Here is a 22,094-nt window from a genome sequence, read left to right on the forward strand (position 1 = left end):
GAGGCAGAACAAAGGATTTCCTTTGGGGGATGGGGGGATAACACCTTCTCACTTTGGAAATAGGTGTTACATGGCTTTGGAGGGGTAGCCTCCCCAAGCCACTGGTATGCTTTGAAGGGCACATTTGGTGCCCTCCATGCACAAACCAGTCTATACGAGTTCAGGGACCTCCAGTCCCCGCTCTGGCATGAAATTGGACAATGGAAAGTGGAGTGACCACTCCCCTGTCCATTACCACCCAAGGGGTGGTGCTAAGTGCTCCTCCAGAGCGCTCCTGGGCTTTGCCATCTTGAATCCAAGGTTGGCAGGGACCTCTGGGAGCATCTGAGTGGCCAGGCAGGTGATGTCAGAGCCCCATCCTGATAGGTGGTCACCTGGCTAGGTGACCAATCCACCTTTCAGGGCTATTTATGGTCTCTCCTTTGGGTGGTCCTCAGATTCAGTTTGCAAGATTCCAGCAGGACTCCTCTGCAACCTTACTTCGACTTCTAGCCACTGGAACCGTGACTGGACTCCCCCCCCCCCCCCCCCCCAGAACCGACAATCTGCATCCACAAAGAAGACTCTTCTTGCAACATTGTCTCCATGGCTCCTTCCAGCTTCTGCAACATTTGCCTGGCTGTGCATCCTCTGAGGGTGGCAAGTCTTCAGCCAGCATGAGAAGAAATAAGGAATCTCCTTTGGAGTGAAGGAGTCACTCCCCTGCATCTGCAGGCATCTACTGCAAAGACTACCGGCTGCGTGGATCTCCTCTCATTCTGAGCTGAGTGAATCCTGCATCACGGGTGGTGGTTCGGAGTAGTCCTCTTCATCCGCTCTGCCAGCTGTCCAATTTTGGTGGAGGTAGGCCCTTGCCTTCCCATGCAGGACAGTACCTCTGTGAATCGCGTCTCTTGCAGCTGCCAAGGCTTGTTTGCATCTCCTCCAAGAGATCTTCAGTCTGCGTGTAGCTCCAGCCCTCAGCACTCCTTCCTGCGACGCACAGCCCTTTGCGTGGTTCTCCTGCGGGGTGGGACCCTTCTTCAGTTTTGCTGCGTGGGCTCTTCTGTGACTCCTGTGTCCCCTTCCAGTGGGACTCCTGGGGGTGCTGCCTCTGCTCCTGTGGGCTCTTTATCTTGCTGAGGGTCCCCTCTGACTCCCCCTTCTGGGTTGAGTCCTCCTGGGCATTTTTGGTCCCTGGCAGCTCCCCTTTCTGCCAACTGTGACATTTGCCTTTGCCAAGGCTTGTTGGTGGAATTCCTGCACCAATACCCGACTGCAATTCTTCTTCCGGCGTGGGACATCATCTGCATCCCTCAGGAACTCTTCACCGACTCCAGGGCTGCAGTGCTGACCTTCTTCACATCATCGTCTACCAGCTCCTGCATCCACAGCTGGGTTGGTAGTAGCTCCTACTTCTCCTGGACACTTCTGTGACATCTGGACTTGGTCCCCTTCTTCCACAGGTCTTCCTTTTTCAGGAATCCACTGCTGGTTTCTTGCACTCTTGTCTGTGTGTTGCATGTTCTTCTTTTCTTTCCTTTTGGATGGTTTGGGGAAAATCCACTAACTTACTCCTTTTTTCCTGGTTTCTAGGGGGCACTGTGGTACTTACCTTTGGGGTTTCCTAGTACCCCCAGCTCTCCTCTACACATTCCACTTACCTAGGTGGGGGTCATGTGTTCACATTCCACTTTTTTTAGTATATGGTTTGGGCTTCCCCTAGGGTCACTATTGTCTAACTGCATTTGCACTGTTTTCTATCACTTTCTATGCCTATTTCTGGTAACTGTGTATATATTTAGAGGGTTACTTACCTCCTATTCTAGGGTTGCATCTCTAGTACTTTTTGGTATTGTGTCACTAAAATAGAGTACCTTTATTTTTGTAACACTGAGTGTTTTCTTTCATGTGTGTGAGTGCTGTGTGACTACAGTGGTAGGGCATGAGCTTTGCATGTCTCTTAGATAAGCCTGGGCTGCTCATGCACAGCTACCTCTAAAGAGCCTGGCTTCTAGATACTGACTGTACTACACTAAAAGAGGATCCCTGGACCTGGTATAAGGTGTAAGTACCTTGGGTACCCACCACACATTAGGCCAGTTTCCTACATTGGTGGTGCAGCGGTGGGATAAGCACTTGCAATTGCATTACCACTTTGTCACTTGGTACTTTCCAAAGGAAAGACTACTTACTAGCTAGGGGTACACACTGTACCTAGTATCAGAGACGTAGCTTCTTGGGTTTGGGTAAGCTAGGGGTCTAGGCATAGCCCTTGCTCCAAACTTCTTTGAGGAGACTTAGTTAGAGTAGTTAGGGATCCTACACCACTCTAGCTAACATTGTCTTCAGAACAGGGCACATCTCCGGCTATGGACTCACTTTATGTATCCTCACTTTCCAAGAGTTGAGGGAGATGTGCTCAGAAAGGAACCTGAAGACAGGGAGGAACCCTAATAAGAGTCTGCTCCTGGGCCTGCTCCTCCAGGATGACCAGGGAAGGAAATGCTGGTAGCCAGGAGGAGGAGGATGCAAGCTCCTCCCCCCCCCCAGTGTTGGAGAGACAGGATCTGGACACTGAGGAGGGTCAGCAGGGTCCCGCAGAGGATCACAGGGTCTCTAGTAAACCCTCTAGCCTAGCTGGGAGCACCTCAGGAAGTGGGAAGGGAAGCCATAATAGTAGGGCCCCCTTTGTGCCAGGAGGGTTAGTGTAAAGGGTTACCAAGAATAGGGACAGTTCCTCCTCTTCCCAATCTCATGTCACCTCGGTATCTGAGGAGACACACTGCACAACTCCAGGGGATGGTTCTCTAGACAGGGAACTCAGGAAACTGAGACTGGAGTAGGCCAAGCTGAGGCTGCAACAGCTAGCCCTAAAAAGGGAGGCCATGGCAGTTGAGAGAGAGAGGCAGAGGTTGGGTTTAGTACCCCATAGTGGCAGCAACTTTAGTTTCAGGGAGCCTCGGGTCAGGGAGGACTCTTTTAACTCCAGAAACCTCAACAAAATTGTTCCCCCCTATAAGGTGGGCGATGATATTTACAAGTGGTTCACTGCTCTGGAAAGGGCCTGTAAAGTACAAAAGGCCTTCAGAGACAGTGGGCTGATATTCTTTGGCTCTCCTTCTCTGACAAAGGGAGGGATAGACTCCTCACTGTCAGGGAGGAAGATTCTGATAACTTCACAGTTTTTAAATCAGCACTCTTAGATGGGTTTGGTCTCACCACTGAACAATATAGGATCAAGTTCAGGGAGACTGGAAAAGAGTCCTCCCAGGATTACATTGATTTTGTGGACTGCTCTGTTAAAGCTTTGGAAGGCTGGTTATATGGCGGCAAAGTCAGTGATTATGAGAGCTTATACAATCTGATTTTGAGAGAGCATATTTTAAATAACTGTGTGTCTGATTTGATGCACCAGTACTTAGTTGACTCAGATCTGACCTCTCCCCAAGAATTGGGAAAGAAGGCACACAAATGGATCAGAACTAGGGTGAGCAGAAAAGCTCATACATGGGGTGACAAAGACAAGACAAAAGAAGCAGGTAAGTCTCAGGACAAAGGTGGGGACAAAGAAAAAAACAAGGAGTCTTCATCAGGCCGACAAAACTGAAGTGGGGGTGGGTCTAAAACCTCTTCCTCCCATGTGAAAAAGCCTTGGTGCTATTTGTGTAAGAACAAAGGCCATAGGCCAGGAGGCAGCTCCTGCCCTAAGAAAGGCACCAAACCACCTACCACTACAACCCCCACCTCTACCACTAGTGCCCCTAGTAATAGCAGTAGTGGTGGGCCAGGTTACAATAACCAATCCAAGGGTGTAGCTGGGCTCACTTTAGGAAGTGTAGTGGGGTTTGTTTAGTCAACTGGGGCTGTCTTAGTCTCTGATGGGATCATTGCTCTTGCCACCCTAGATGCCTGTCCCGTTAATATGGATAAGTACAGGCAGCAACCCTTAATAAATGGTGTTCAGGCAGAGGCCTACAGGGACACATGTGCCAGTGTCACTATGGTGACTGGTGTCCCCTGAGGGAAGCAGCCTTAGCCACAACTCCCGAACATGAAGTCATGAACAACGAAAACGGAACAACGCTTTCGTTAACCACGACTTTCTTGTTCGGTGCCTTAACCACGCATGTGCTGAACCACGCACATGCGTGGTTAGGGCACAGAAGAAGGGAGTCGGCTGAGGAGGACGATGTGATCAGGTAAGTGGGGTGGGACTGGGGCTGTTTTAGGGGCAGGGGCGGGTGCGGGGGTCGGGGTATTTTTAGTTTAAGGGGCGGGTGTTTTTAGTTTTAGTGGGTGGAGGGTCGGGGTGGTTTAGGTTTAGGGGCGGGGGAGGGGGGTGGGAGTATTTTTAGTTTTAGGGGGTGGGTGGTCAGTGTGGTTTAGGTGCGGGTAGGGGGGTCGAGGTATTTATAGTTTTCGGGGTGGGGGGTCGGGGTATTTTTCGTTTTACGGGGTGGGGTGGTTTAGGGGCGGGAGAGGGGGGTTGGGGCATTTTTAGTTTTAGGGGAGGGGTGGGGGGTTGGGATATTTTTTGTTTTAGGGGTGGGGGTCGTGGTGGTTTAGGTTTAGGGTGGAGGGGTCGGGCATTTTTACTTTTAGGGGCGGGGTAGGGGTATTTTTAGGGGTGGGGGTCCAGGGTATTTTTACTTTTTGGGGGCGGGGGGGTGGGGTAGTTTAGGATTTAGGGATGGGCGGGGTGTTGGGGTGGTTTTAGGTTTTAGGGGCAGGGTAGGGAGTTGCAGTAATTTGAGGGGGGTTGGGGGTTAGGGTGGTTTTAGGTTTTAGGGGCGGAGTGGGGGGTTGGGGTGGTTTTAGGTTTTAGGGGCGGGTGTGGGGTCGCAGTAATTTTAGTGGCGGGGTTGGCGGTTGGAGTGGTTTTAGGTTTTAGGGGCGGGGTGGGGGGTTGTGGTAATTTTTAGGGGTGGCAATCCCAGGGGGGTTGCGTGCTGGAACCATGCATGCCGTTCACTAATGCCTTTACCAGGAATGCCTTTACAACAAAAAATCGTTGTTAAGGCATTTGTGGTAAAGGCATTAGTGGTAACAACCCTGTCGTTCCGACCGCGTTCTTCAGGCTTGCGTGGTTCCAGCATGCGTTGTTGCGACATACAGTCGTCCCCTGAGCAACACCTACTTTGTCATCAATACCAAGTGACTGACGCCCATACGCCCATAACATTACTGTGTGCCAACCCATGGCCGTTGTTGATTTCAGCTGAGGGGGGAGGGTTTACTGGTCCTAAAAAAGTTGTTGTGTCCACAGATCTACCTGTAGAGTGTCTACAAGGGAACGACTTGGAGACTTCAGCTTGGGCTGAAGTAGATTTGGAGACCCATGCAGCAATGCTGGGCATCCTAGGGCATATTTTTGCTTTAGCTAGGGCACAGGCCAAGAAGCACAAAGAGCAAGGAAACTTGGAGCCTGGAACAATGCCTAAGACATTCCAAAACCCAAGGCTAGAAAGGGCAAACAGTTGCTCCCTTCCCCACCCTCCAGTGAAGATTCCCACTTTGAGGAGGAGGAATCTACTCCCTTGGCAGAACCTACACCTGAGGAGCTGAAGGCTGACACAGCTGAGCTCTTAAGTGCAGGGGGGCCTGCCAGGGAGGAATTCAATACGGGTCAGAAAACCTGTTCCACACTGGAAGGGTTGAGGCAGCAAGCTGTCCTCCAAGAAGCAGGGGATGTCAGTCGCATCCACAAGGTGTACTGGGAAGACAACCTCTTATATTTAGAACCAAGGGAACCCAAACCTGGTACCATCAGGATGTTGGTAGTACTTCTGCAATATAGAGAATTTGTTTTGACCCTGGCAGGTCATTTGGGACAAAGCAACACTTGGGACAGGCTTGTCCCTCACTTTCACTGGCCCCACATGTCTGAAGAGACTAAGGAGTTTTGTTGCTCCTGTGTCACCTGTCAAGCCAGTGGTAAGACAGGTGACACACCAAAGGCCCCCTTAATGCTACTGCCTGTGGTTGGGGTTCCCTTTGAAAGGGTTGGGGTGGATATTGTTGGCCCCCTAGACCTGACCACAGCCTCTGGGAACAGGTTCATACTGGTGGTGGTGGACCATGCCACCAGATTCCCAGAAGCTATTCTTCCAAGGACCACTACAGCTCCTGCAGTGGCAAAAGCCCTCCTGGGAATTTTCTCAAGAGTGGACTTTCCTAAAGAGGTGTTATCAGACAGAGGTACCAACTTTATGTCTGCATACCTTAAGGCAATATGGAAGGAATGTGGTGTAACTTACAAGTTCATCACCCCTTACCACCCCCAAGCAAAGGTTTGGTAGATAGGTTTAACAAGACTCTCAAGGGCATGATCATGGGAATCTCTGAAAAACTCAGAAGGAGATGGGATGTCCTATTGCCATGCCTCCTTTTTGCCTACAGGGAGGTTACTCAGAAAGGAGTGGGCTACAGCCCCTTTGAACTTCTGTTTGGATACACTGTTGGGGGTCCTCATGCTCTTGTAAGGGAGGGCTGGGAGCATCCTTCAAGCCCCCTAAACAGGACATAGTCCCTCATTATGGTATTGGCTTTAAGTCCCGCTTACTGCCATGCTGACTGCCGCCAACATACCGCTGGTGCAGCGGAATACCGCTACCCATATTATGACACACACATAGCAATCCATCACTATAAAGACACACACACAAGTCCGCCAGCCCAAAGATCAGTGATAAACTGGCAGTAGCAAAACCCACACCGTTACTCCAACAGAACTACGACCACAGCATTATGACCCACGAATCACTGCGGCATACATTCAACCACGGTAAACCATTGGCGGTACATACCGCCGAGCTCAAAATATACACACACACATACAAAACAGCACCACATTGGGCAATTCAAACTACACACACCTGACACACACCACACCCACAAACCCACACCACTATAGAACACACACCCACACTACCCACAACCCCTTACGACTAAAGAAATTGCCAACTGAGAGAGATAGACCAAGAGCACCCACAGAACCAGAGCCACAGAAAACCACACACCATCCACGCACCTAACAGCACACACCCCAACACATCACCCCACAGACCCTCACTCACACCACTCACACTACACCCATGGCACCACAAAGACATCCCAGGTTCTCAGAGGAGGAGCTAAGGGTCATGGTGGAGGAAATCATCAGGGTAGAGACACAGTTATTCGGATCACAGGTGCAGCAGACATCCATCGCTAGGAAGATGGAGCTATGCCATAGAATCGTGAACAGGGTTAACGCCGTGGGACAGCACCCCAGAACAAGGGATGACATCAGGAAGAGGTGGAACGACCTACGGGGGAAGTTGTGTTCTGTGGTAGCAAGACACCAAATTGCAGTACAGAGGACTGGCGGTGGACCCCCACCTCCTTCCCCACAACTAACAACATGGGAGTAGCAAGTCTTGGCAATCATGCATCCTGAGGGCCTGGCAGGAGTAGCAGGAGGACTGGATTCTAGTACGTCAAATCTTTATTACTAACACCCCCCCTACCTGCATGCCATCACATACCACCACCCGTACCCTCACCCCATCACTCCACCACCTCACATACACCCCACCATCACAACCCACCCATCCCAATACCAAGCCCTGCATGTAACACCAATGCACGGACCCCCATCACAGACCTGCATAGACACCCATCACTAAAGCATGCACACGAGAGACAATCACCTAGCTGCGGAGTTGGAGAGACTGGTGGATGGGGTCCTACCCCAGTACCAATGCTGTATGGACCTCCAGACCAACAGGTGAGTACACTGTGAGCACGATGCATGGGGCATGAATGCATGGAGTGCTGTGTGTGAGGGCCTCGTACAAGGGGGGAGTTAAGTGGAAGAGTCCTGGGCAGCGTGCTGCATGTATGGTGGGCAATGTCTGTGCGTCAGGGGACGTGAGGGCTATGATGGGACATGAGTGTAACATGCCGGACGGTCTGACTGATACCTTTGTTCATGTGTATTTTTCTGCAGGTCAGGGCCCATCAGAAAAAGGGTATATGGTGTGCCATCGCCAAGGACGTGCGGACCCTGGGGGTCTACGGCAGGTGGAGCACCCACTGTCAGAAACGGTGGGAGGATCTGAGACGCTGGGCAAGGAAGACGGCGGAGGCCCAGCTGGGGATGGCCTCCCAACGAGGAAGGGTGCCCGTCGAACCTTGACCCCCGATGGCCCGCATACTGGTGGTGGCCTATCCGGAGCTGGATGGGCGCTTGAGGGCATAACAGCAGCCACAAGGAGGTGAGTACAGTTTCACAATATACTACTTGCGCGAGGTGGGGTGGAATCCGGGTGGCGGATGTGGACCTGTGGGTGCCAGGTCGGACATTGCAGGGTAGGTCCCATGTTGGGCAGGGTATGATGTGAACAACCTCCAACCTAGCTAGTAGGCATCCACTACTGGGCAGGGCTCTGTGGGTTTCAGGTATGCTGCTATTGGCGTTTGGTGTCCCTATCCATGGGCTGGTGTCTAGCATTGTGACTGTTGGTGCATTGCCTAGTGCGTAGGGCTGTTCCCTGTGTGTGAGTGTGTTGTATACTTCAACGGTGGTGTTGGTGCCTCCATTGACCAAGTGTATTCTTTGTCTCTTCCTCCCCTTTTTGTTTTGTCACCCTGTCCTTCTGTGCATTAGCATCATCTGGCAGAGGAGCAGAGGCTCGGAGGGAGCTGCATCCCTCATGGCCCAGGAGGCCGAATCCACCGATGGTGAGGGCACCAGTGGGACGGAGGAGGAGGGGAGCACCACTGCGGAGACAGGAGGGGACAGTTCTGACAGTGATACCTCCTCCGATGGAAGCTCCCTGGTGTTGGTGGACACCTCTGTGGCCAGCCCAACTACAGGTACAGCCTCCATCCCCGTACCAGCAACGCCCTCCCAGCAGCCCCTCAGCGAGTTTCCCGTGCCCGCTCACCCAGGAGGGTGGGCATCTCCTTCGCCCCAGGCACCTCAGGCCCTGCCTCAGTTAGCCCTGCTGCCCTGAGTGAGGAGGCTATTGACCTCCTGCGATCCATCTCTGTTGGGCAATCAACCATTATGAATGTCATCCAGGGGCTGGCAGCCCCTTTGCAACAAACAAATGCATTCCTGGAGGGCATTCACTCTGGCATGGTGGCCCAACAGAGATCAATCCAGGCCCTGGCCTCCTCTCTGATGGCAGACATTGTCCCTGTTTCTAGGCTCCCCCTCCAACTTCCTCTACCCAGTCCCATTCCTCTGAACCCCAACCTATCCCAAGCACACAGGCAGACGTGCATGCACCTAGGGCAACACACAGGAGTGGATCAGGCAAAAACAAGCACCACACATCATCCCACAGGCACTCACACAAACACCATCCAGAATCAGACGTACCAACATCCACTGCCTCCACTGTGGCACCCTCCACCTCCTCGTCCACCTCCCTCCCAGTTGCGTCTACACTCACACCTGCATGCACTACATCCTCATCCACTACCTCCATCACCAGCACGCCTATCAGTACACACCCCTCACTGGCAGGCACCACCCCACATCCATGCACATGTCCCCTGTGTCCTCTCCCACTGTGGCTGTGCCCCCTCCTCCCAAAGTACACAAACGCAAGCACTCAGACACCCAACAGCCATCCACCTCACAACAGCATCCAGCCCATGCACCTGTACCCAAACACAGCAGACTGACACCTCCTACAACCACTTCCTCTTCCTCCACTCCGATACTTTCACCCTCTTCCCGCCCCAATGTCCCTAAGAAGCTTTTCTTCGCCACTGTTGACCTCTTCCCCACCCCTCCCCCTGTCCTTCACGTCGGGCCAGGGTGGTCAGAACCCAGGCGAGAACCTCAGCCACACAGTCCATGGCCACAGTAGTGTGCACAGCTACTGCAGGTGGGAGAGGATCCCAGGAACCAGCCAGCAGCACAGAACGTGAGCCAGCACCAGGTGCATCAAGGAAGAGCAAGGAGGCACCACCAGCTGGGAAAGCAAAGGGCAAGGAGGCAAAACCAGCTGGTAAAGCGAATGGCAAGGAGGCACCACCAGCTAGTAAAGCGAAGGGCAAGGAGGCACCACAAGCTGGGAAAGTGAAGGGCAAGGTGGCACCACCAGCTGGGAAAGCGAAGGGCAAGGAGCAATCCCCAGCTGGTGACAGGAAGGGCAAGGGGCCTGCACCTGCAGGCAGGAAGGATAGGAGGCCTGGTGCTGGGACTCATTCTGAGCCCCCACCACCAACAATGGGGGTTCAGCCATCCAAGGCTGCAGAGGAAAGGCTGGCGCCTCACCCCACCACTGCCAGCACCGCCACCTGCACCGCCACCAGCACTACTGCCAGCATCAGCAGCCCCAGTGGGCAGCCGTCCGAGGCTGCAAAGGATGAGCTGGAGCCTCCCAACACCACTGCCAGCACCGCCACCAGCACCGCCACCAGCACCACTGCCAGCATTAGCAGCCCCAGTGGACGGCCGTCTGAGGCTGCAGGGGATGGGCTGGAACCTCCCCCCACCACTGCCAGCACCGCCACCAGCAGAAGCAGCCCCAGTGGGCAGCCGTCCAAGGCTGCAGAGGATGGGCTGAAGCATCCCCCCACCACTGCCACCAGCACCACCACTGCCACCACTGAGCAGCTGTCACCACCGGCAGGCAGTGTGTAGTCCTGCCTCCATGGGCTGTGGTGCGTCCTGGCCCCTGCAAATCCTGTAGGTGTGACACCCAGGTGAGAGACTGTGACTTTGCACTCCCTAAGATCTGCTTCACAGCGCACAATGCCCCCTCCAGAACAAGTGGAAGAAGCCATCCACTCACCCCATCCTTCCCATGATGAAGCACACTGGGCACAAAGCTCCCTCCAGAACCAGTGGAAGAAGCCATCCACTCACCCCATCCTTCCCAGGATGAAGCACACTGGGCACAATGCCCCCTCCAGAACCAGTGGAAGAAGCCATCCACTCACCCCATCCTTCCAAGGATGAACCACACTGGGCACAAGGCCCCCTCCAGAACCAGTGGAGAAGCCATCCACTAGAGAGACTGTGGCCTTGCACTCCCCAGGACCAAGCAGTGGGCAAACCACCCACTGGAGAGTCTGTGGCCTTGCACTCGCCAGGACCAGGCAGTGGGCAGACTACCCACTTGAGAGACAGTGGCCTTGCACTCCCCAGGACCAAGCAGTGGGCAAACTACCCACTTGAGAGACTGTGGCCTTGCAATCCCCAGGACCAAGCAGTGGGCAAACCACCCATTTGAGAGACTGTGGCCTTGCACTCCCCAGGACCAAGCAGTGGGCAAACCACCCACTTGAGAGACTGTGGCTTTGCACTCCCCAGGACATCGCACAGGGCATGTAGCCCCCTCCAGGACCAGTGGCATTGTACCATCTTCCAGCAGAGGTGCCTCCCATTCCCTGTCTCCCTGAGGTGCCTGTGTATTTTCGATCTGATGCCCCTGCAGTGTTCTCTCCATGTTGTTGCAGGAGTGAGTTTGGGCCTTGGCCTATGTGATGTGGCCCTGTGGCCCACGGACATTGAGGACTGGGCGGTGTCCCAACATTTGTAAGTATGTTTATACGTTTGTATTTTGATGCACTTATTCCTGTTATTTTATCTTATTACACTCACTTTCTTAAATTAATTTTGTCCTTGCATTCTTCCTGAGGTGTAAGGGATGTATATGTCATGTTACTGCATCTGGTTGTGTGTATGGTGTTGGGGATGGGGGTGTTGCATGTGTATGTCACTCTCTTTTTCCTCCCCCCCCTCCCTTGTGTGCTAGGTGGCAGTACTCGCCATGGTCTTCTTCGCCGGCGTTGGTAGTCATAGTGCAGGAGAGGGTAGACAAACATGGGAAAAATGTGCAACTCGGGCTCCAGGGCGTTGTGGTTGTTCCCTGATTCTCCAGAGGTGAGTACTTTGACTTGTGTTCTGTTTCCGCCATGCTTTTGATGTCTTTGGTACCGCCCTGGAAAAGATGGCGGAGAGGTGTGTCATATTTCTGTGGGCGGTACATTGTCTTCCGCCTGGCTGTTGGCAGTTACTGCTGTTGTGCTTGTTGATACCGCCGTGGCGGTCGATGTGTTAGAGTGGCTGTCTGTTTCGGCAGTATCTGCCATAATTCCATTTTTGTTACCGCCGGCCTGTTGGCGGTATTGCCGCCACTTTATCACCGACCGCCAGGGTTGTAATGAGGGACATAGGGGGTCATTCCGACCCCGGCGGGCGGAGACCGCCATAAGACCGTACCGCGGTCAAATGACCGCGGCGGTCATTTTGACTTTCCCGCTGGGCAGGCGGGCGACCGCCAAAAGGCCGCCCGCCCGCCCAGCGGGAAAGCCCCAGCAACGATGAAGCCGGCTCCGAATGGAGCCGGCGGAGTTGCTGGTGTGCGACGGGTGCAGGACCTGTTAGGGGGCCCCTGCAGTGCCCATGCCAGTGGCATGGGCACTGCAGGGGCCCCCAGGGGCCCCACGACACCCGTTCCCGCCAGCCTCTTCCTAGCAGTGTAAACCGCCAGGAACAGGCTGGCGGGAAGGGGGTCGGAATCCCCATGGCGGCGCTGCTTGCAGCGCCGCCGTGGAGGATTCCCTGGGGCAGGGGAAAACCGGCGGGAAACCGCCGGTTTCCCTTTTCTGACTGCGGCTTTACCGCCGCGGTCAGAATTGCCCCTGAAGCACCGCCAGCCTGTTGGCGGTGCTTCCTCCGTCCCCGGCGGGTCGGAATGACCCCCATAGTGTACTATGTACTTGGCCTCAGATTCAGGATAACTGAGTACATTAAAAAGGCCACTAAAAACCTTCAGGCCAGCCAAGAATTGCAGAAGCAGGGGCATGACCAGAAGGCAAGGGCAGAAAGTATGGGTCCTGTAGCCTGTGGCACCCAGAGCACTCCAAGACAAGTGGAGTAGCCCCACACAATCGTGGAGAAAAAGGGTGAGGTCACCTCCTTGGTGGAACTAGGCACTCCCAGCAGCCCCGTCAAGGTGCTTCATGTGAACCGCCTGAAGCCCTACTATGACAGGGCTGACATGACCCTGCTCATGGCCACTGACGAGGTACAGGAGGAAGAGAGTGACATTCTCCCTGACCTCTTCTCCAACACTGCAGCCGATGGCTCAGTAGATGGAGTAATCCTAGCAGACTGTCTTTCTGAATATCAGAAAGGAGACTGCAGAAACCTCCTAGGGCAGTTCTCAGAACTGTTTTCTCTGACACCTGGCCAGGCAACATGGTGTGAGCACACCATTGATACAGGGGACAGTTTACCAATAAAAAGCTAAATCTATAGGCAACCGTCCCACGTTAGAGACTGCATCAAAGCAGAAGTGCAAAAGATCCTGGACCTAGGAGTCATTGAACACTCTGATAGCTCCTGGGCTAGCCCAGTGCTGCTGGTCCCAAAACCTCACTCTCAGAATGGTAAAAGAGAAATGAGGTTCTGTGTTGACTACAGAGGGCTCAACACTTTCACAGAAACAGATGCTTATCTTATCCCTAGGGCAGATGAGCTAATAGATACACAGGCATCTGCTAAGTATCTTAGCACATTTGATTTGACTACAGGCTATTAGCAGATCAAACTATTGCATGATGCTAAACTAAAAACTCAATTTTCAAACATTGACGGGCATTATCACTTCACAGTGATACCCTCTGGTCTGAAAAATGCAATTGCCCCTCCTTTTCTGAGGCCGGTGAATACAGCCCTCCAAGAATTGGAAGCCTATAGTGAAGCTTATCTAGATGATATAGCTGTCCTTAGCTCCCCCTGGGATGACCACCTAGTCCATCTCTAGAATATTATGGAGGCTCTGCAAAAAGCAGGCATCAATATCAAGGCCTCTACATGCCCGATAGGGCAGGAGAAGGTTGTATATCTGGGCCACCTGGTAGGTGAAGGCCAGATTCAACCACTGCAGGGGAAGATCCAAACTATTTTAGATTGGACTCCCCCTACTACACAGACCCAAGTGAGAGTGTTCTTAGTCTTCACTGGGTATTACAGGAGGTTCATTAAGAGCTACAGCTCCATTTTAACCCCTCTTAATGACCTCACCTCAAAACGAATGGCAAAAAATGTTTTGTGGACAGCTAGCTGTCAGAAAGCTTTTGAAGGCCTCAAAAAAGCCAAATGCTCTGCACCTGTGTTGAAAAGCCCTGACTATCCAAGAAGTTAATAGTACAAACAGATGCTTCTGAGGTAGGGGTTGAGGCACTTCTATCTCAACTTAACACTAAGGGCCAGGACCAACTGGTAGCTTTTATAAGCAGAAGGTTGACCCCCAGGAAAAGGTGTTGGTCAGCCATAGAAAGGGAGGCCTTGCTGTGGCCTGGGCCTTGAAGCAGCTGAGGCCATACCTATTTGACACTCACTTCATTGTTCAGACAGACCACAAGCATCTTTTATGGTTAAAACAGATGAAAGAAGAAATTTTCAAACTGCTGAGGTGGTCCATATCCCTACATGGAATGGATTATACAGTGGAACATAGACCTGGGAGTAACCACTCCAATGCAGATGGACTCTCCAGATATTTCCACTTAGACAATGAAGACTCATCTGGGCAAGGTTAGCCTTCTTGTCCTTCGTTGGGGGGTATTTGTGTAGGAAAGTACCCTCTTTCTTGGCATGGTTACCCCCATTTTCTGCCTGTTATCAGTGTGTTGGACTGTGTTCACTAGGATCCTGCTAAACAGGACCCCAATAATAATGCTCTCTCCCTCCTAACTTGGTAACTTGTAGCACTGTCACTCGACATTTGGCATACTGGTGCCACCATGTAAGCCCCTAGTAATTGGTACCTAGGTACCCAGGGCATTGGGGTACCAGGGGATCCCCATGGGCTGCAGCATGTATTATGCCACCTATGGGGAGCCCATACAAAGAGTTCTGCAGGCCTGCCATTGCAGCCTGCGTGAATGGGTGCATGCACCCTTTCTCACCATAGGTCACTGTGTCAGGTCACTATAAGTCACCCCTATGGGAGGTCACTACCTATGTCCAGCTACATAATGGTAACTTCTTAACTAGGCATGTTTTGTATCAAACATGTCGGATATCATACCCCAAAAGTGGTGTCCGTATTGGAAGTATGATTCCATGCGTTCTGGAGGCTCCTTAGAGGACCCCAAACATTGCTCCTATTAGTCTTCCAGGGTTTTCCAGGAAGCCTAAGCTGCTGGCATCCCTCAGACAAGTATCTGCCCTCCTGCTGCTTCAACAGCTCAAGCCCAGGAAGGCAGAACAAATGATATCCTTTGGGAGAGGGGGGTAAAACCCTCCCCTTTTGGAAATAGGTGTTACATCCCTTGGGAGGGGTAGCCTCCCCAAGCTACTGGTATGCTTTGAAGGGCACATTTGGTTCCCTCTGTGCATAAACCAGTCTACACTGGTTCAGGGACCTCCAGTCCCTGCTCTGGTGCAAAACTGAACAATTGGAAGGAGAGTGACCACTCCCCTGTCCATCACCACCCAAGGGGTGGTGCTCAGAGCTCCTCCAGAGGGTCCCTGGGTTCTGCAATCTTGAATCCAAGGTTGGCAGAGACCTCTGGGAGCATCTGAGTGGCCAGGCCATGCAGGTAACGTTAGGGCCCCCTCCTGATAGGTGGTCACCTGGCTAGGTGACCAATCCACCTTTCAGGGCTCTTTAGGGTCTCTCTTTTGGGTGGGTCCTCAGATTCGGCTTGCAAGATTCCAGACTCCTCTGCAATCTTACTTCGACTTCTAGCCACTGGAACCACGACTGGACCCCACGGAACCGACAATCTGCATCCTCGAAGAAGACTCTTCTTGCAACATTGTTTCCACTGCTCCTTCCAGCTTCTGAAACATTTCCCCAGCTGTGCATCCTCCGAGGGTGGCAATTCTTGAGTCTGCACAAGAACGCAGGAAGAAGGAATCTCCCTTGGAGTGAAGGAGTCATTCCCCTGCATCTGCAGGCACCTACTGCAATGACGACCGGCTGCGTGGATCTCCTCTCATCCTGAGCTGCGGGGATCCTGCATCATGGGTCATGATCCAGAGTAGTCCTCTTGGTCCTCTCTGCCAGCTTTCCAAGTTTGGTGGAGGTAAGCCCTTGCCTTCCCATTCAGGATAGTACACCTGTACACTGCGTCTCTTGCAGCTGCCAAGGCTTGTTTGCATCTCCTGTAAGGGATCTTCAGGCTGCGTGTCTATCCAGCCCTCAGCACTCCTTCCTGCGACGCACAGCCCTCCGCGTGGTTCTCCTGCAGCGTGGGACTCTTTTCCAGTCATGCTGCGTGGATTCTTCTGCAACTCCTGTGTCCCCATCCTGTGGGACTCCTGTGGGTGCTGCCTCTGCTCCTGTGGGTTCTCTCTGTCACCGAGGGTCCCCTCTGACTCTCCTTCTTGGATTGAGTCCCACTGGGCCTTGCTGGTCCCCGGCAGCTCCACTTTCTGCCAACCATGACATTTGCCTTTTCTAAGGCTTGTTGGTGGAATTCCTGCACCCATACCCGACTGCAGTTCTTCTTTCTGCGTGGGACTTCATCTGCATCCCTCAGGAACTCTTCACTGACTCCAGGGCTGCAGTGCTGACCTTCTTCACATCACCGTTAACCAACTCCTGCATCCACAGCTGGGTGGGTAGTAACTCCTACTCCCCCTGGACTCTTCTGTGACTTCTGGACTTGGTCCCCTTCTTCCACAGGTCTTCCTCTTCAGGAATCTACCGCTGGTTTCTTGCAGTCTTGTCTGGGTGTGGCATTTTCTTCTTTTTCTTACTTTTGGGTGGTTTGGGGAAAATCCACTAACTTACTCCTTTTCTCCACTATGGGGCACTGTGGTACTTACCTTTGGGGTTTCCTAGTACCCGCAGCTCCCCTCTACACATTCCACTTACCTAGGTGGGGGTCCTGTGTTCGCATTCCTTTTTTTTAGTACATGGTTTGGGAACCCCCTAGGGTCACTATTGTCTAATTGCATTTGCACTGTTTTCTATCACTTTTTATGCCTATTTCAGGTAACTGTGTATATACTTAGGGGGTCATTACAGCCATGGCGGACGGTGTTAAAGCTGCGGTAATACCGCAAACAGGCCAGCGGATAAAAAAAGGGAATTATGACCCAGGCGGAAACCGCCAACAAAGACAGCCACTTTAACACTCCACCCGCCACGGCGGTACTGACAAGCAGCGCGGCGGTCACCGCCAACAGACAGGCGGAAGACAATGTTCCGCCCATAGTATCACAACCCGCCAATCCGCCACCTTTTCCGGGGTGGATTCACTGTGGATAAAAACATGGCGGAAACAGCTTTTGCAATGGGAAAACGCTCACCTCAACACATCCCACGAGGAACGAGGACTCCATGGACCCGGATCTCCAAATACTCCCTGCCCTTGTCTTTCTGCTCCTCTACGACCACCATCTACGTAGGCGCCGAAGACAACGGTGAGTACTGCACCTACGACATGGGGCAGGGGGGAGGCAAAAGTTAGGGGGACACCCACCAAATACCCCCACCCCCACCCTCGCATATTACAACATACACACCAATGCATCCACAAAAATCACAGTAACAACCCACAATCCCCCCGGAAGAATGAAAAGACAAAGCGAAATCCGTTCAAACATTGTAATGTTGCAATATACATGTCTATCAAAAATATACAGATATATCCGAAATTCAGTCAGAAATATATACATTACGAGAAGTAGTGCAGATATGTACATAACAATGTCCGTGCACCAACAGTCCAAAAATGCATGGGCGAGGCCCACAAAAGATACCTGGCCACAATCGGAGAGAACATTGCCGGGGCATCAGACAGAAATACTACAGGCACCTCAGGGGGAAGGGAAGGGGGGGCAATTCAGCCAGATTACTGCAAAGCCAGATCCACGACGGGGCTCCATGCCCATTGATGTATCCTGGGGAGTGCAAAGCCACAGTCTCTCAAGTCTCTACAGTGGGTGAGTTGCCCACTGTGCCATCCTGGGGAGTGCAAAGCCACAGTCTCTCAAGTCTCTACAGTGGGTGAGTTGCCCACTGTGCCATCCTGGGGAGTGCAAAGCCACAGTCTCTCAAGTCTCTACAGTGGGTGGGGTGCCCACCGTGCCATCCTGGGGAGTGCAAAGCCACAGTCTCTCAAGTCTCTACAGTGGGTGGGGTGCCCACCGTGCCATCCTGGGGAGTGCAAAGCCACAGTCTCTCAAGTCGATAACATTCTCCACTGGTTCTGGGGGGACTGGTGCCCAGAGTGCTTCATCCTGTGCAGGACTGAGGTAGTGGATGCATGTCTTCACTGGTTCTGGAGGGGGACTGGTGCCCAGACTGGATGAGTCTCCCCGTGAAAGTTACTGTCCTGTCACTGTCCCAGCTGCACATGGGATAAGGATGCCTGATGTGGCGGTCTATTCATTCCTACCCGGTGCTTGCCCTGTTCAGCGGTGCTTTGCCATGGCGGTTCTGGACTGTTCAGCGGTGCTTTGCCATGGCGGTCTTTGCCCTGTTCAGCGGTGCTTTGCCATGACGGTCTTTGCCCTGTTCAGCGGTGCTTTACCATGGCGGTTCTGGACTGTTCAGCGGTGCTTTGCCACGGCGGTCTTTGCCCTGTTCAGCGGTGCTTTGCCATGGCGGTCTTTGCCCTGTTCAGCGGTGCTTTGCCATGGCGGTTCTGGACTGTTCAGCGGTGCTTTGCCATGGCGGTCTTTGCCCTGTTCAGCAGTGCTTTGCCATGGCGTCTTTGCCCTGTTCAGCGGTGCTTTGCCATGGCGGTCTTTGCCCTGTTCAGCGGTGCTTTGCCATGGCGGTCTTTGCCCTGTTCAGCGGTGCTTTGCTATGACGGTCTTTGCCCTGTTCAGCGGTGCTTTACCATGGCGGTTCTGGACTGTTCAGCGGTGCTTTGCCACGGCGGTCTTTGCCCTGTTCAGCGGTGCTTTTCCATGGCGGTCTTTGCCCTGTTCAGCGGTGCTTTGCCATGGCAGTTCTGGACTGTTCAGCGGTGCTTTGCCATGGTGGTCTTTGCCCTGTTCAGCAGTGCTTTGCCATGGCGTCTTTGCCCTGTTCAGCGGTGCTTTGCCATGGCGGTCTTTGCCCTGTTCAGCGGTGCTTTGCCATGGCGGTTCTGGACTGTTCAGCGGTGCTTTGCCATGGCGGTTCTGGTACGGACATTGGTGTGTGGCATGACGTTCCCTACACTGGGCATTGGTGTGTGGCATGACGTTCCATCATAGCCCACCTGGGCTGTGGCAGCCGGGGCCCTCCTGGGCACTGACTCCGGCGGTGGCGGTGGTCTCCTGACCGGTGATGATACTTGGGCCCTCCTGGGCTGTGACTCTGGCGGTGGTCTCCTGACCACTGACGATACTTGGGCTCTCCTGGGCTGTGACTCCGGCGGTGGCGGTGGTCTCCTGACCAGTGACGATACTTGGGCCCTCCTGGGCTGTGACTCTGGCGGTGGTCTCCTGACCAGTGATGATACTTGGGCCCTCCTGGGCACTGACTCTGGCGGTGGTCTCCTGACCAGTGATGATACTTGGGCCCTCCTGGGCTGTGACTCCGGCGGTGGCGGTGGTCTCCTGACCAGTGACGATACTTGGGCCCTCCTGGGCACTGACTCTGGCGGTGGCGGGGGTCTCCTGACAAGTGACAACGGTGCTGGCGGTTGTGTCTCGACTGCCGGGAATGATGCCGCCCTTCTCCGCCGTGACACTCACAACAGGCTGGGCAGACTTCCTCTGGCCCTTCCCCACCTTTGGTGGAGTCACAGCTGACTCTCCAATCCCCTTGGAACCCATGTCAGTTGTTTTCCCACCAGGAGTCTTCACACAGTCCCGGCGTCCACTCTCCAATTTTAGAGCCTTTACAGGGGGTGGGCTGCCAGTGCCTTGGCTCCGGGTCACACTGCCTGCCCTGGTGGCCAGTGCACTCCACAAACCTTGAACAGGCGCCATTGGTATTGGAGGCTTTTTGGCTGAGGCGCTACAACAGGACTGATGAATTGGAGGGGGGGTGGGGGCAAAAAGGTCAACTTTACAGAGGGACAGTTTCTGACGTACACTGGGATGGGTAGTTGGAGGGGGTCTGGGAGTGGAGGAAGAGGAGGTGGTTGTCGGAGGTGTCACTTTAGCTGTTTTGGGTGCAGGTGCAGGTACTGGAGGCTGTCGTGAGGTGGATGGATGTTGGGTGTGTGGTTGCCGGCGTTTGTGTACTTTGGAAGGGGGCTTCACAGACACACTGGGAGAGGACACAGGGGACGTGTAAATGGCAGTGGAGGTGGTGAGTGCAGGTGAGCGGCTTGGGGTGCTGGGTCTCCTTGTGCGATTCATGGAGCCTGTAGATGTGGTGCATGCAGGTGTGTGTGTAGACGAGACTGGGAGGGAGGAGGGAGAAGAGGAGGAGGGGGACACAGTGGAGGCAGTGGATGTTGCTGTGTCTGTATGTGGGTGAGGCTTGCGTGAGTGCCTGTGGGTTGTGTGGTGCCTATGTTTGCTTGAGCTACTTGTGTGTGCTGACTTGTGTGCATGCTGGTCTGTAGGTGTGCTTGGGATGGGCTGGGGTACAGGAGATTGGGTCTGGGTGGAGGAGGTTGGAGGGGGAGGCTGGACACAGGGACAATGGCTGTCATCAGTGCTGAGGCCAGAGATTGCAGGGTTTGCTGAAGGACAGCCTGACCAGAATAAATGCCCTCCAGGAATGCATTACCGTGTTGCAACTCTCGTTCTACACCCTGGATGGCATTCACAATGGTAGACTGCCCAACAGTGAGTGACCTGAGGAGGTCAATGGCCTCCTCACTGAGGGCAGCAGGGGTGACTGGGGCAGGGCCTGAGGTGCCTGGGGCGAAGGTGATGCCCACCCTCCTGGGTGAGCGGGCACGGGGCGAACGCTGAGGGGCTGCTGGGAGGGCGGTGCTGGTAGGGGAGGTGGCGGCTGTACCTGTAGAAGTGGGGCGCACAGATGGTGCCGCCACCACAAGGGAGCTCCCATCAGCAGACGAGTCCGTGTCGCTGGTTGGTGATCCGGTGGCCGACGTGAAGCTCCCCTCGCCCTCCGTCCCACTGGTGCATTCTTAGTCCGTGGTGTGGCCCTCCATGGCCATATGGGATGCAGCTCCCTCGTGCTCCGGTGCCACTGTACCTCCGCCTGATGATGATGTACAAAAGGACAGCGAGAGCAGAAAAAGGGGGGGGGAGACAGAAGAAAGAGAGTTTGAGTGCATGGCATACCGCTACCGTTGGCAGACAAGACAGACACAGCAGCCCCCTGCATTACGCCGTGCTCCTGCCCTATGCATATGCAATTTCTGGGATATGGCCTACATGGCAATGGTGGACATCTGCACACATGGATGCCACAGGGGCAACTATACCTGTACTTGGCACTCTGCTGAGGTGGGGTAGAGTGCCACATGGCCTGCATTAAGGAGGGGCCTTGCCTACCGAACTCGCCCTGGCCTAGGGAAACCCACATCCCACCTCCCCCACCCAGACACCTCCACTGCACGCAAAGTCAGCAGAATGAGAGTGTACTCACCCCCTTGTGTCTGCTGTGATGCCCTCAAGCGCCCATCCAACTCCGGGTAGGCCACCACCAGGATCCAGAACATCAGGGGGGTCATGGTGCGACGGGCACCCCTCCCACGTTGGGAGGCCATCCCCAGCTGAGCCTCCGCCGTCTTCTTGCTGCAGAGGCGAATGTCCTCCCATCTTTTACGGCAGTGGTTGCCCCGTCTCTGGTGGGCCCCCAGGGTCCGGACCTCCTTGGCGATGGCACGCCAGATGTCCCTCTTCTGGTGGGCGCTGACCTACATGACATGCACAAGGAAAGATGAACAGTCATTACCAACTGCACCGTCGATGTGAGTGGTCCCCTCCCTACTCTGGCCATGTGGCCCATTCATTCCCATGCATTAATGTTCTATGAACTCGGCCCCCTTCCCTCTTCCAACCAGCCCTCTTCACCCAGGCCTAGCCCATACAACGTGCTCCCTGTGTACTAACCTGTTGGTCTGGAGGACCGTAGAGTAGCGTGTACTGGGGGAGGACCCCGTCTACCAGTTTCTCCAACTCCTGTGCAGTGAAGGCAAGGGCCCTTTCCCCAGACGCAGCAGCCATCGTCGCTTCCAGACCGAGGTCACAGCAGCACTTGCAGTGTAGGTCCTCT

The sequence above is a fragment of the Pleurodeles waltl genome, chromosome 7, assembly GCF_031143425.1.
Source record: "Pleurodeles waltl isolate 20211129_DDA chromosome 7, aPleWal1.hap1.20221129, whole genome shotgun sequence".
Taxonomy (NCBI): domain Eukaryota; kingdom Metazoa; phylum Chordata; class Amphibia; order Caudata; family Salamandridae; genus Pleurodeles; species Pleurodeles waltl.